The 14,463-nt window shown below is 44.2% G+C and overlaps 1 protein-coding gene across 9 annotated transcripts in view; it reads left to right on the top strand.

Moving 5' to 3' along the window:
• Ank3 (ankyrin 3) overlaps window positions 1-14,463 on the top strand; it is a 600,128-nt gene that overhangs the window by 426,362 nt on the left and 159,303 nt on the right. The window lies entirely within an intron of this gene.

The raw sequence follows: 14,463 nt of genomic DNA, 5'->3' as shown, positions 1-14,463 counted from the left end.
CAGGTCAACCATTAGAATTTTGTCATCTCAAATTAGAAGAACAAAATACCCTGCCAGTGACCAAGGTGTTTACCTGAAATCCCAGTCAAGATGAGTACATCACAGAGCCCTCATTCATATTAAAATCTCATCCAAGAAACAGCATCTTCCCAACTCACCAGAACCGATACCCAGAGACTGTGACAGCATGCACAAGACTTACACAGATTCAGGCCAGACAGAGTCCCGGTGCTCAGGGGGGAAAAATGGACCAGAACTACCACCCCTCACCAAAAAAAAAAAAAAAAAAAAACGTATCTCCAACTGACATCTGCTTGCAAAGAAAAAATTAATTTTCTCCAAAGCATTCCCACCTAGCATATTAACTACAGGAAAACTGATGCCAGGCAGTTGATGGCCAACATAAAATGAACTCAATGGTATTTCATAGACTTTTTATTCAATTTCTCTGGGCATTTTTTTGGTCTTTCTGGTCTTTTGCTTGCATATTATGGTTTCCAAGTTTGTGTTTTTCTAGGGTTTGTTTGTGATTGCCTATTTCTTGTGCTTTCTTGCTATTTCTCTTTCCTTCCTATTATTTTGGTTTGCTTGCTTCTTACTTTTGGAAGACAGTAAAATAGAATGTGTGGAGTTGGGTAGGTGCGGAGGATCTGGGAAGAGCTGGGGGGGGGGCGGGGAAATACCATGATCAGAATATATTGTATGAAAAAAAGGAAAAAAAAAACAGTGTTGGCCTAATAAATTAAAAGTCTTAGTTAAGAGAAACATAGAGGGGCTGGAGAGATGGCTCAGCGGTTGAGAGCACTGACTGCTCTTCCAGAGCCCCTGAGTTTGATTCCCAGCACCCACATGGTGGCTCACAGTCATCTGTAATGGGATCTGATGCCCTCTTCTGTTGCGTCCGAAGACGGCGACAGTGCACATATATATATATATATATATATATATATATATATATATATATATATATATATATATATATATATTTGTAAGATATATATATATAAGATATATATATAAGATATATATTTTTGTAAGATTTATTATATATATATTTTTGTAAGATTTATTATATATATATAATAAATCTTACAAAAAAAGAAAAAAAAAGTAAAAGAAAAACATACAAAGACTTTCCTCTTTCCAGTTTCATGCGCTTTTAGAAAATCTGAGTGAAAGGCTGTCTAATCAAAACACAGTGTTGTCTATTTACTGAAGCCTTGTAGATGTAAAGAAGAAGAAGAGGTAAAACAGACAATGCTTGTCCTGCCCGTGAGAACGTGGGGCTGGCTTACTTTCTCTACTCTGTCCCTAATCCAGCCCAGCCTGGGTGTTTAGTAAACTGACTCGTTGATGGAATGGTAAAAAGTTGCTCCCTGAAAGACCCATCTCTCTACAGAGCAATTGAGTTGGGTCTTATTGAACTGGCTCTTCTACATCTCAATAGAAATCATAAGTATGTCAAGAAAGCGGCTCTATTCTTAGCTCTGCCAAGCATGAGCTCTAGAAAGAAATTGTAGAGGACAGTGGTGGGTGTGGATGGCTCTTGCAACTTAGTCACCAGGAGGTGCGGGATCATTTGCGAACACTAGGAATCTCTGTCACTGAGGAATTACAGGTATAGGAGCCAATCAGAAGAGAATCCTGGGGTACTGGCCATCCTCTGGGACTTTTGTTGACTGAAGATGACCTCGTTTCTCTCTCTCTCTCTCTCTCTCTCTCTCTCTCTCTCTCTCTCTCTTCTCTGTTGGTCATCTTTACTCGCAAAAAGAACAAATCATTTCTCATCTTGCAGCCTATAAAAAACACATAGGACAGTGGTTCTTAATCTATGGGTCTAGACCCCTTCCCTTCCCTTTTATAGGGATGGCGCGAGACCACTCACATAGCAGATATTTCCTTTAAGACTCATAACAGTAGAAAAATTGTAGCTATAGAGAGGCAATGAAATAATTTTGTGGTTGCAGTGGGGTGGGGGGAAGGGGGGGGGTGGTCACCGCAACAGGAGGAACTGTATTACAGGGTCACAGCCTTAGGAAGGCTAAGAGTGACTGCTATAGGAAGTTCAGATAGATAGGCAATAAGATTTCCCATATCTGTGACCAAATGCCTGGAAAAACGCAGCTACCGGAAGAGCTCATTTAAATTGGAGGGGCTACAACCCATCGTAGCAGGGAGAGCCTAGAGGAGAGCAGCGACACTGTAGATGGAGGTGTTTGCAACCGGAACTCCACAGCTCCTCAGGGCTTAAAGGCACCGGAAGCTGAATGTGAATACAGGAAGTAGTATAGTCCCCTAGAGCTTCAAGGCCTCTCCCAGTGATCCACTTTCTTAAGTGAAGGCTCCTAAAGATGCCGTGACCTGACCTTCGCAGAGAGCAGCAGCACTTTCTGGGGACCGGTTATTTTAACACCTGAGCCCATAGGGGACACTGCACATTCGGACCGCAAAAGGGTTTGCATACGGCCACGTGACAGGGAGACAAACCTTAGAATCCAGATGAACATCAGGAGCTAATTGAGGTCGGGAAAACGTGTTAGCCTTATTTCTGTATCCCTGGGCTTCTGGCTTACTGTCAATAAATGGGGGGAGGGGTCCGCTCACTATTCCCCGTTCAGTGTTATCTAGACATACAGGACTTCAATCCTGTCGGGGAAACAATGTGTGGATATGAAGGGAGCGCTAATAGGGCAGTGGTTCTCAGCCTTCCTAATGCTATGACCCTTTAATACAGTTCCTTGTGCTGTGCCGACCCCGACCATAAGATTATGTTATAGCGATAATTTTGCTACTCTTGTGACCTGTAATGTGAATACCTGATACGCAGGATAGTTGATATGTTACTGGTCCCCAAAGGGGTCTCAACCCACGATTTTGGGAACCTCTGGCCTAGAGGAAATCAGAAGAGGAAAATCTGTCGTGCTTTCTTACGTTCTGCTTTGGAGTGGCTATGGAGTGGGTCAGGTGTGGGGGGCATTTCTAATTCTGTGCAGACCAAATTCCTGCCTAAGTAAATGGAAGAGAGTAAAGTGCATCCATGCAATTTGTGAGCTGCATGGCATTCTCTGTGCCCATGGTTCCTACCCATGTCCCTCCCCCACCCTCCTTTCCTTTCCAGTAACCTTCCTCGCCATCTTATGCATTTCTCAGTAAGAAGAGCCATGGGTATTATAACTTTAACAATTAGGACTGAGGATGTTGTCTCAGTAGGCAGAGTGTGTATCACACAAGTATAAAGACAAAGTTCAGATCCCCAGGACCCACGTAAATTCCAGCTGGACACAGCAGCTTGCCTAGAATCCGAGAACATGAAGGCATAGACAGAGAGGCTTAGAGCAGGCTACCTCACTAGCCTGAGTGGATTGGCAAGTCCTGGGTTCAACTGAGAAACCCTGACTCAATATATAAAATGAAGAGTGATCAAAGAATACATGGAGTCAACCTCTCCCTCCACAACACACATGACCCCTTACAGGAGTCCACACACACACACATACACGCACACACACACACACACACACACACACACACAAGGAACAATTAGGGCTAAGACATAACTCAATGGTAAAACTCTTGCCTAGCATATAAAAATTTCTAGATCCAATCCCCAGCACCATGGGGATAAAAAAAGGAGAGACATACTAGAAGTTTTAAGATGCTCACATATAAATCTTCCCAGAGTTTAGGAGGACCTGATGTTCCAGAGTATTTGGGTCTCAGTTTATTCCTTGGAAGAAAACATTCCCCCAATCCCCAGGGCCATCGTGCCGAACTGATATTGCCCTGCTCATTCTAGCTTTTGCGAGAAGAGTGACATGGCCTGCAGGTGCTTGTGTGATGGGTGTGAGCACTCACCAGGGATGACGGTGGGAGTGGGTGGGGTGTGAGCACTCACCAGGGATAATGGTGGGAGTAGGCAGGGTGTGAGCACTGACCAGGGAAGCACTTTGGACCTGGTCTAGATGCTGCTCTTGATTCAAAGGCTTTATGGAAGTTGCTATTTTCCAACAAGATCTTTATGGCTGGGTTTCTTTATAGCCAACAATGCTCTGCCGAGGCCCACCTGCTGTTCTCTGCACTGAACCATCTTCCAAGCTAGCGTGAAAGTTGGGTACTTGCTGAAGGAAGACTCCCTATGGCAGATGGTCTCTTGCCATTTTTGTTTCTTTTGCGTCAGTCCTCAGCCCAGTCAGAGACTCAATATAGTCCTTATTCTAGAACAATTCTAAATGCCGAGTTCCCTCTCTTGACTAACTTCTCGCCGTTTACTAATAAGGCTGCAGGCTTACTTTCCTGGTAAGATGCCTTGGCGGCTCTGAGAGCAAGCACTGCTGACTTCTGGGATGCTGGCACCAAGCCTCTAAGCCTGACCTGTCCTTCCAGCCTTTCTACCAGGCGCCCAGTGCCCCATCCTCACACAACCCATTACTCAACATCACACACTGAACCACACCTTGGCATGGAGATACACATGTCCATCTCAGTAACCATAGCTTTTCACATATACTACATACTCCGAAAGTATTCACTCGCTGCACATATGGAAACAAGATGGACTCCCTACTGTTACATTTATCCAAAGGCCTTAATGGGCTTGACTGGATACTGGTCCTTCTGTGATGTAATTTATCTCCCCAACCTCAGTTACATTTAAGTCTCATGTGAGAAGAAATTGATACACAGATACATGCAGGAGGAGGGGTCTTCATAATTCCTTCAATCTACTACCCTGAGATGTTTTCCAGAGAACACAGTCATATAGCTTATATATTTACCCTACAACCCCCTCCCCCGGCCCTGGAATGTAACTGGTTATATTTCTCAGTTTAAAACTAAGAAAAAGAAAACCAACCTTCTGCTTGCCTTTACAGACTTGGGAGTGTGGTTCCTTGTTAAAAACAAATTCTTGCCAAAAACAAACTCACAGAAAGCCTCTCTCGGGAAGAGTTCGAATTGTTGGCACAAACACTGGGCAACGTGAAAGGTTCCAGGTTTATCCACGAAGCAAGACCAGTTGAAAATATTTCTTCATGTCGTACAAAATGGACTGACAGCCTTCATTTTCTGTCACAACCATTGGGAACTTAGCCAGTGAGGTGATGCTCACCTCTAATCTCAGCACTTGGGAAGGAGAGGCAGGCACATCAAGAGTTCAAGGTCAGACTGGACTACATGAGACCCGCCCCCCCATCTCAAAAAACAAGCAACAGCAACAAAAACCAAATATTGATAGGAGCTAGAGACGTGGTTCAGTGGTTAAGAATGCATACTATCTTCCTGAAGTACCCGGTTCAGTTCCCAGCACCAACACAGCAGCTCACAACCACCTATAACTCCAGTTCCAAGGATCCAACTCCTTCTTCCACTCCACATGGGCACCAGCCCACATATGTTGCATATACGCATGCGTGCACTCATCCACATAAAATAAAAGTAATTGTTAACAAGTATTGAACAAGTATTGAAACATGAGAGCATTTGCTTAAATTCAGAGATGTAAAGATGAAATGCCCCAGGCTTCCTCCTTGAAGGAATGAATGCATTCCACAGCTGCAGAAGGCAGGAGACTCTTTTGCTTTGTAATGACATTCTGATGGTGTGCTGGAAAAACCAGTTACCTTGCTCAGGAGTGCAATGCCACGCATAGATACTGCATGCCTGGTTCTGTAGAAGACTCTAACTAGGGAGCTCAGGAAGGTCACTGCTTTCCTTACTCAGTCACAGGTGCAGGCACCCTATTTAATCTCCTGCTTCCCCCATAGTGTGCTTTGGTAACAGTGACATCCAGCTTCTCTGAAATAACTCAAACCAGCTAGATACCAAAGGACTCCACAGTGATCCTATGTAGATCCTGTGTGGATCCACTGTGTGCCCCTTTCTTAAAACAAAGTCACAGCATATATATGGATATAACTCTAAGCCTTAGTGTGAATTTTTAAACATAATAACATCCTCTTGAGAAGTATTTGTGCACACCAAGTGTCTAATTTCAGAAAATTTGTAATCACATTTAACATTCACACTTAACAAATCAGTTCGTTGGGAGATTTATAATACATGAAAATCATGTCATATTTATAACCCCCAAATCAAACCAAATAGAATGAATGGAATTACATTTCAGAATTCCCATGTTATTCATAAAGTTAAGTATAATATTACTTCAACACATAACATTCATAAGATAGATATTGCCATATAACACAATGATAGTCTGATTATGATCATGTAGAATATTTATTACAGTCTTCAGGCAGTCACCACCATAAAATGATTTAGCTAAAAAAATCAAATGAGAAGACTTGAAAGAGAGAGAGAGAATATACAGGTGGCTGATAAGTAGATAATGGATGGATGGATGGATGGGTGGGTGGATGGATGGATGGATGGGTGGGTGGATGGATGGATGGATGAGTGGGTGGGTGGATGCATGCTTGGATACATGGATACATGGATACATGGATGGATGGATAGATGGATGGATGGATGGATGGATGGATGGATGGATAGATGGATGGATGGATGCATGGATGCATGGATGTATGGATGCATGAATACATGGATGGATGAGCATTCTTACAGCTTAGCATTCTAAATAATACTCAACCTGAAGCAAGAGACACAAAGCCCACTAAACCAGGGCAGAAACACCAAATAATATAGGGTTGTATTCTCCCCAAAAACTGTAGTTTATGAATAGAGAAAGGCCAAAGGGTTTCACATTCTTCTCCTTCAACATTTTTTTTAATATTCTCTTTTACATTTGCACATGTGTGCATGTATGTGCATGGGCTACAGCATGTGTGTGAGGTCAGGGGACACGTTGCACCTTTAAGTGCTGAGTCACCTCACCAGCTCCTATTTTCATTTTTACTGAATGACCAGCACTGTAATCAGGTAGAGAAGGAAGAGATTCTAGGTCCATATATAATGGCAGAAATGAATTCTTGTTTGGACGAGAGTACTGGATGTGTGTGTGTTGATTAATATTTGACATAGTAGACAAACCCAGTATTTCAAAGGCAAGTCTACACATGAGCCCTTATTTCAAGCCTTGGCTTCCTGTGCGACCTTGGACAGTCACATCAAATCCCCAGAGCAGTTTTCTGATCTATAAATAGAACCCTTAAGACCTCTCTCATGGAGTAGTGATCTAAATAAAATAAGACCCCAAGTATAAAGCTCTATAGCAGAGGATATTAAAACTGGCTCTCCCATTGTCTCTTGGGTTAACTCTGACTGCCTGAGATTTAAAACAACGGTCAGTCAAGTTTTGGGTGGGTAGAAAATGCCAGTATAAAGAATGAGCTTTTCTGTTTTCTAACTCTAATCACTGTTGGTTGGCGTGTCTTGACTGCTGTACCAACTCTTCTTAGGAGCATTATTGCCTGTCACTTTTCTGTTCTCAGCCATTTCAATATAACGATCCACTTTACATTCAGAGTGTCCCCCAGAGTTCTCCGGGCTTTACTTCCTTCTCCATCTCTAGAATGGGGAGCGGGGGTGGGGAGATGCTTAGGAAAGAGATGAGTATAGCGGACACAAACCAAATAAACACATTACTTCTGGAAATCCCTCTCCCAGCCATGACTGCATATCACTCTAATCTTGGCTTTGAGCGTCATCCAGATGGTAAGGGTCTTTTCTGGATAACGTTCTCTGGTGTTACACCCTACCGTCCCCAGCTTTCTGGTCCAAGTCCTGCTCTGTACTCTGCACAAAGATCAGACTGAAGGGAGGTCTTTTGGGCCTCTGTGTACATAATGCTTGATTGGCTCTTTGCCTAACAGGAGAAAGCATCTAGCAGCAGGCAGTTCCCACCTCACTTATAAGATTACCATCACCAAAATGAAATACAAGCCCAGGACCAGCCCGTAAGGCCAATTCAAAAGTCTGCCCCAAGGAAACCCATTCACAGCATGAGTGCTTTAAAAACATCTAGGAGATTGGAAAGGAAATTGCCAGGCGCTTACGATTCCATTTCCCGCTCTAACGTCGTCATGGCAACTCAGCTCCCCACTAGATCCTGCCTAGTCTGTTATATATGTGTGGTGTGGAAGTGGGCTCCCTCACCTCCCCCAAAATTGCTTTTGCCAAGAACCTGTCAGATGGAAGTTACATGAGGTTAGAGAACAGCTTTTTTCTTTCTTTCTTTCTTTTTTTTTTTTTTTTTGGTCCAGGACTCCTTGTAATTGACACTTTACATACATTGCAAGTTTGCAGGGGTTGGTAAGCAAAAACGAATTCTTGTGACAAACAAACAAAACAAAACAAACCCACCAACATTTGTGTAATTGAAAGAGGAATGCACACGAGTTTTGCTGGCAAGCACATTATCCACAGAAGCGCGTTTATACGCTTGCGGTATCCTGGTTTACAAGAAAGGAAAATCTCATTACAACAAATGCTGAGAGTTAACAGATTGAGTCGAGCTTTCCAGTCTAATCTTCATTGACAAATAGCTTCCTCCAGGGAGAATTTCAGGGGGTTAGGGTTTGGGGTTTGAGGTTTGAGGGTTTTTTTGTTGTTGTTGTTGTTTTTTGGGGGGGGGGATTGTTTTTTGGGTTGTTTTTTTTTTTGTTGTTGTTGTTTTTGGTTTTTTTTATTTTGATTTTTTGTTTTGTTTTGTTGTTTTTTATTTTGGTTTTTGGTCTGGTTTTTGGTCTTTGGTCTTTGTTTTTGTTTTTGTTTTTTGTTTTGCTTTGTTGTTGCTGCTGCTGCTGTCATTCTTTTTAAGGATGAGTTATTTCAATCGCGTTTCAGCATTAAATAAAATGAATCCAAAGCAAAAGGGGAAACAGGGCCTGTGAGATGGCTCAGTGGGTAGGGGAGCTTGCCCCCAAGCCTGGCCACCTGTACTTGGTCCCCAGGGCCCACATGGAAGGAGAACTCCAGCTCCAGAAGCTGTCCTCTGACCACCACACACATGTCATGATGCAAACATGTGCATGCAAACAAATGAGTGCAAAGCGTAAACATTTTTTTTAAATCATAATCATTGGACTAGAAAATACTTGGGTAAAGATTAGTTTGAGGTCTGGGGCTCAATTAGAACGCTCGCCCAGCACTTATAGAGTCCTGAGTTAGATCTCGAGCACCTGATAATCCCAGTACTCAGAGGGGAAGAGAGGAGGATTAGAAGTTCAAGGTCATTCCTCAGCCTTCATTCCAGGTTAAAAGTCAGACTGAACTACCCAGTACACTGACTCAGAAAGCAAACACCCTTAAAAAGGCATTCACTTACTCTGTTCATTAACTTAGTAATGGGGGGGGGGGGGGCGTTGCTTATTTGGGTTGGGTTTTTTTGTTGTTGTTGTTGGGTTTTTTTTTAGGTTTTTTTTAATTTTTGTTTTGTTTTGTTTGTTTTTATGATGTATGGCCTTACTACGTAGTCTAAGATAGCCTCAGACTGACTTTGTAAGTAAGGTTCATGGGGTAGAGAGATAGAGGCCGAAGCAACATGGCGGACAGAATCCTTTTCTGAAGGTGGATTCGGGAGCTAAGATGGTGGTAGGTGGGGTTAAGGGATTGTAGCAGATCTAGGGTTGGGGAGTTTCTGTAAGCCGACCTTGCAAGGTTCCCTTCCAGAGGAAGCAGAGGTGAAAGAACAGAACCCCCAATGTTGGGACACTGAGAGGCATGCACTGTAGGGGCAAGTTCGAGTTAGATGGTCCCCAAAGGAGGTGCAGGAAAGGTTATGTGGAGTTTCGGGAGAGCCTTTTTTTTTTCCAAGACAAGAGTTTCTCTGTATAGCCCTGGCTGTCCTAGAATTTACTCTATAGACCAAGCTAGCCTTGAACTCAGAAATCTGCCTGCTTCTGCCTCCTAAGCACTGGGATTAAAGGCGTGTGCCACTGTCCAGATATTGGAAGAGCCTTCTAAGATACACTATAGTGCAGCGGTTCTCAACCTATGGGTCTCGATTTCCATTGGAGTTGAACGACCCCTTCACAAGGGATCGCATATCAGATATCCTGCATTTCAGATACTTACATCATGATTCATAACAGTAGCAGAATTGCAGTTATGAAGAGGCAACAGAAATAATTTTATTTGTTGGGGGTGACCGTCACATAAGGAACCATCCTCAAGGGTTACAGCCTTAGCAAGGTTGAGAAGCACTGCTATAGTGGATTGGTTCTGATCGTGTTGCGGGAAGCTGGGTTCAGTCGCCAGCACTGGGTAAACTGGGCATGGTGGTGTACACCTAGAACTCCAGCACTCAGGAGGTAGAGGCCAGGAGGGAGAATTTAGAGTTCAGGGGCAACATAGTGAGTCTGAGGCTAGCCTGGCCTACATGAGATGCTCTCTCAAGGAAATTTTAAAAAGAAAAGATGAAGAGAGAGAGAAATGCTATAGTGTTAAGACAGCAAGGATTTGGATCTTGGAATGAGTGTCTCTCAAAGGTTTGTCTCATGGCAGGGGCGACCACAAGCGTGCTAACCAGAGAAGGGAAGGGAGCAGAGAAAGCCAGGATGTGGCCAAGATAGACGTTAAATCATTTGAAATGCCACCCTGAAGAACTGTTTTAATTTCATACGCATAGATGTTGGCATGTGCTCCTGCACAGAGGCCAATGTGGAGAATAATTTTTGGGGAGCCTTGTCAAGTGTAGTCCTTCATTCTCTTCTGCCATGCCGCCTTGAGGTAGGGTTCTCCCCATGAACTTGGGGCTTACTGATTTCCGAGTAGGCTGATAGCAACTGGTAAAGTCCCAGCATCTTCCTGCCCACCCCCCCCCCCCCCCACGGTCCAACACTCCTTCATCAGCACCGACAATGTTGAAGCAGAGGCTGTGCGTGGCTGTGACCAGTTTCTTACATGGATGCCGGGGATTCGAACCGAGGTCCTCACGCTTGCTCACCAACACCGCCCTGAAGAACTTAGAGTTCACAGAGAAGTGAATGACAGTCACTAGAATCCTTCCTAAACAGAGCTCTGCCCTGGGGGTTTATGCTAGGGAAAGTAAGCCGCCACTCAACAAGAAGGCCGAAAAACTTCAACGTGTGTGACATTTTATTTTATTTTATTTTTGTCCAAAAGATATGAAGTATAGTGAGTGTCTGCCAATTTCCCATACCTTTTTGTGACTGAATTAAGTATGGCTTATAAAATGTACACACCTTAAGTCTTACAGTGTCACTGGGCAACCCCAGTGTCCTTGATTGTGTAAAACCGGACTGCTCACGAAGGATCTTCCCTTAGCTCACAGCGCTGGCTTCCAATGACCTACAAATGTCCCCAGAAGCTCAGCCAGCCCCACCTGTACAGTTGGCCTCCGTGACAGGATGCCCGGCTTCCTTGTGGGGCCTCTCTCCTGCCGGGACTGTCCTTGAAAGCAGTATCGTTTGAAGAAAGCCAGATCACCTTTGCAGCTGCTGGGACGAGGCCAGCCTTAAAAGCCTTTCGAGGACTCTGCTGTTGGCTGCTCTTGGCAGTTTAAGGGGACTGATGAATCTGACCTTGGGAAACAGCTGACTGCGTCACTGAAGCAAGGTGATTGAAGGAACAGAGGCTGCCAGAGTGCCAGGGCCCTGCTCTCCCTCGGATGAGAAAATCTTTCTATCTCGAATCTGCAGGGACCACCTATTTTCAGTAGACAGCAGATATGTAAGCGTTAGGCTGTGGCAGAATGAAGGGTAACTGTTGAAAATCGGAACTTGGGGATTGGTCTTCCCTGCCCCCTTGGTTGTATTGACTTGCCATTATTACTAGCCCTAATCTCCCCTGGCAAATATCCTTGCAGTGTGGGGATAAACCTAGGGTCTCACACCTGCAGGGTTCAGTGCCCGGCGCTGTGCCCACATCCCCGCTGGTCTTGTCCTGAATTCAGCCTGTACATCCTTGGGAGGGTAATCCCATCTCTTTAAACCGTAAGGGCTTGATGTTTTTAATTAATTTTTATTTGCGTACATACGATATGCATGATCATGTTCATATCAGAGGACAATTGTGTGGAGTCAGATATCTCCAATTGTGTGGAGTCAGACAGCTCTTTGCATGGGTTCCAGGAACGAACTCAGGTCTCCAGGTTTATGTGACAAGTATCTTTACATGCTGGGCCATCTCTTTGGCGTTCCCTAGAGTCTTATTTTTCTTTCTTTCTTTCTTTCTTTCTTTCTTTCTTTCTTTCTTTCTTTCTTTCTTTCTTTCTTTCTTTCTTTCTTTCTTTCTTTCTTTCTTTGTAAAGAATGTTTTCCATGTAGGAATGATTGTGAGGATAAAATTGTATGTGGCGTCTTCAGAAAAAGAATAAACAAGGGGACGAGAAAGATCTACGTAGAAATAAGTCGCACTTGACCATGAAGCAAAAAACCTGGCTTCCTGAAGCCTCAAATATGTTCATCTTTTTTTAAATTTCAGAATAAAAACTTATTTTTAAAAGTAGGCTCAGAAAAAAAAAAAAAAGTCCACGAGTCGAGGCAGTATGCCTAAAATGATTTAGCGGTCAGGACTTGTATCTGATTTTGTTGAGGTGGCCATACATGATGCTCGTGGTGTGTGGCGTGTTCTGCTGAGGTGGCCACCCACGGTCATGTGGTGTGTCGCGGGTTCGGCTTAGAGAGCCACATTTGGTGAGATGGCGTGGAGCATGGTAGGGGGAAGATAACGTCCCAGGATGGAAGAGCTGAAGCGCTTGTCTGTCTGCCAGGCATTAGCTTGTAACTGTCTACACAGATTACAGAGTCTCTGCAGTCTGGCATTTGCATCCACCGATGGCAGTCACTGAATGGCTGTGTGTGTGTGTGTGTGTGTGTGTATGTGTGTGTGTGTGTGATGTGGGGAGAGTATGTATGTGTGAGAGAGGTGTGTGTGTATATGTATATGTGTGTTTGTGTTTGTGTGGTGTGGTTGTGTATGTATGTAGGTCTGCGATGTGTGTATGTGGGGTGTGTGTAGTATGTGGGGTGTGTGTGTGTGTGTGTGTGTGTGTGTGTGTGTCATCTGTGAAAATGTATAAACATTTCTCAAAGCTGTCACATATATTGCGGCTTCTGCAAGGCCTCCCTTCCTTAGTCTATCAGTTACCCACACTAGGTTAGCAATATCTTGTTTCTGTCAAGGATAATTGATGGACTGTGACTTACACAAAATCCATTCTCTCTTTGTCACCTCTTGGTCTCTCTCTATTTCTCGGTGTGTTTGTGTGTTTGTGTGTGTACATGTTTTATCTATTTGTGTATATGTATGTGTTTTTGTGTGTCTGTGTATGTTGTGTGTGCAAGTGTGAGTATGTGGTGTGTATGTGTGGTGTGTGTATATGGTGTGTATGTGGTATGTGTATGGTGCATATGGTGTGTGTGTGTATGGATGTGTGTGTGGTGTGTGTGTGTATGTGTTTGTGGAATGGTGTTGTATGTAAATGTGTGTGCATGTGGTGTGGATGTGTGGTGTGTGTGATGTGTGGTGTTTATGGTGTGTGTGTGTGTGTGTGTGTGTGTGATGTGTGTATGAACTGTCTTGGGGAGGCAGGTGAGGGCAGAGTCCCCACTACTCTATTTCTCCTCAGACATGCTCAGGTGTTTCGTTGCTAGGAAAAACCAGGACTTGGCGGTGGGGTTGTTTGGGTTGCTGTTGGTTCGTTTGTTTATTTGGTTGGCAGTTCCGATGTTCTGCTCTATCAGTGGCTTCCTCCTGAAAAGCCGCATTGCTCTGACTTATGAATCAAGCACCTGATGTCAACATGTAAGGGAGGATAGATAATTAAGTGTCCCTGGAGAAGGCTCCAGTTGGTTGTTCATTACTGGAGTGCAGTCTTAAAGAACAGTGATGCCCCTTAGAGTTGCCCTCATTCACGCACATGGCCGCACCCACTTGCTTACACATCACTGTCGCCAGCCTTTCTCCTCAGCCCAACTCCTCAGTCCTGCTAGAAAGTGAATCCGGGATGCTGGATCAAAGGCTGGTGTACTGGACAGCCTTTAGGGTAGAGTTTATTACAGGCGGGGATCTTCACACTGGAGGGCGCAGAAGCCAGCCTGTCTGAAAACTCCAGGAGGCTCGGACAGCTTTGAGTGACTCTCTGCTCCCCCGGCTCCCTGCTGAGTCTCTTTCCTTAATTATCCTGTAGCAGCTGCTCCTTGACTATGAGAACTGAAGGAAGGCCCACGGGGTCTCAGGGTACATTCTGGGAGGGGCGGAATGAAAGGAAGAAGGAGAAATGTCCGTCTGGTTAAGAGCTTGTAACTCCAAATAGATGGAAAATAGATTCTCCTGCCTATCAGAAGAGCTGTCAAAACCTGTCACGCATCCATTGCTGCTGATGAGAATAGTGGATTGGGGTGCTAAATGGATAGCAGAGAGGCTAAAAGTACTTGTAGCTTTTCCAAAGAACACAAGTTCAGGTCCCCACATGCAGGTTGGAGGGCTCACAATCTCTCCTGGCTACAGCAGATACGACACCCTCTTCTCGCTTCCAAGGGTACCCATATACGCATGGCATATACTCACACAGACATACAC

Source organism: Apodemus sylvaticus, chromosome 19 (assembly GCF_947179515.1).
Source record: "Apodemus sylvaticus chromosome 19, mApoSyl1.1, whole genome shotgun sequence".
Classification (NCBI taxonomy): Eukaryota; Metazoa; Chordata; class Mammalia; order Rodentia; family Muridae; genus Apodemus; species Apodemus sylvaticus.
The sequence above is the reverse complement of the archived record's forward strand: the minus strand, read 5'-3'. Positions and strand labels throughout refer to the sequence as shown.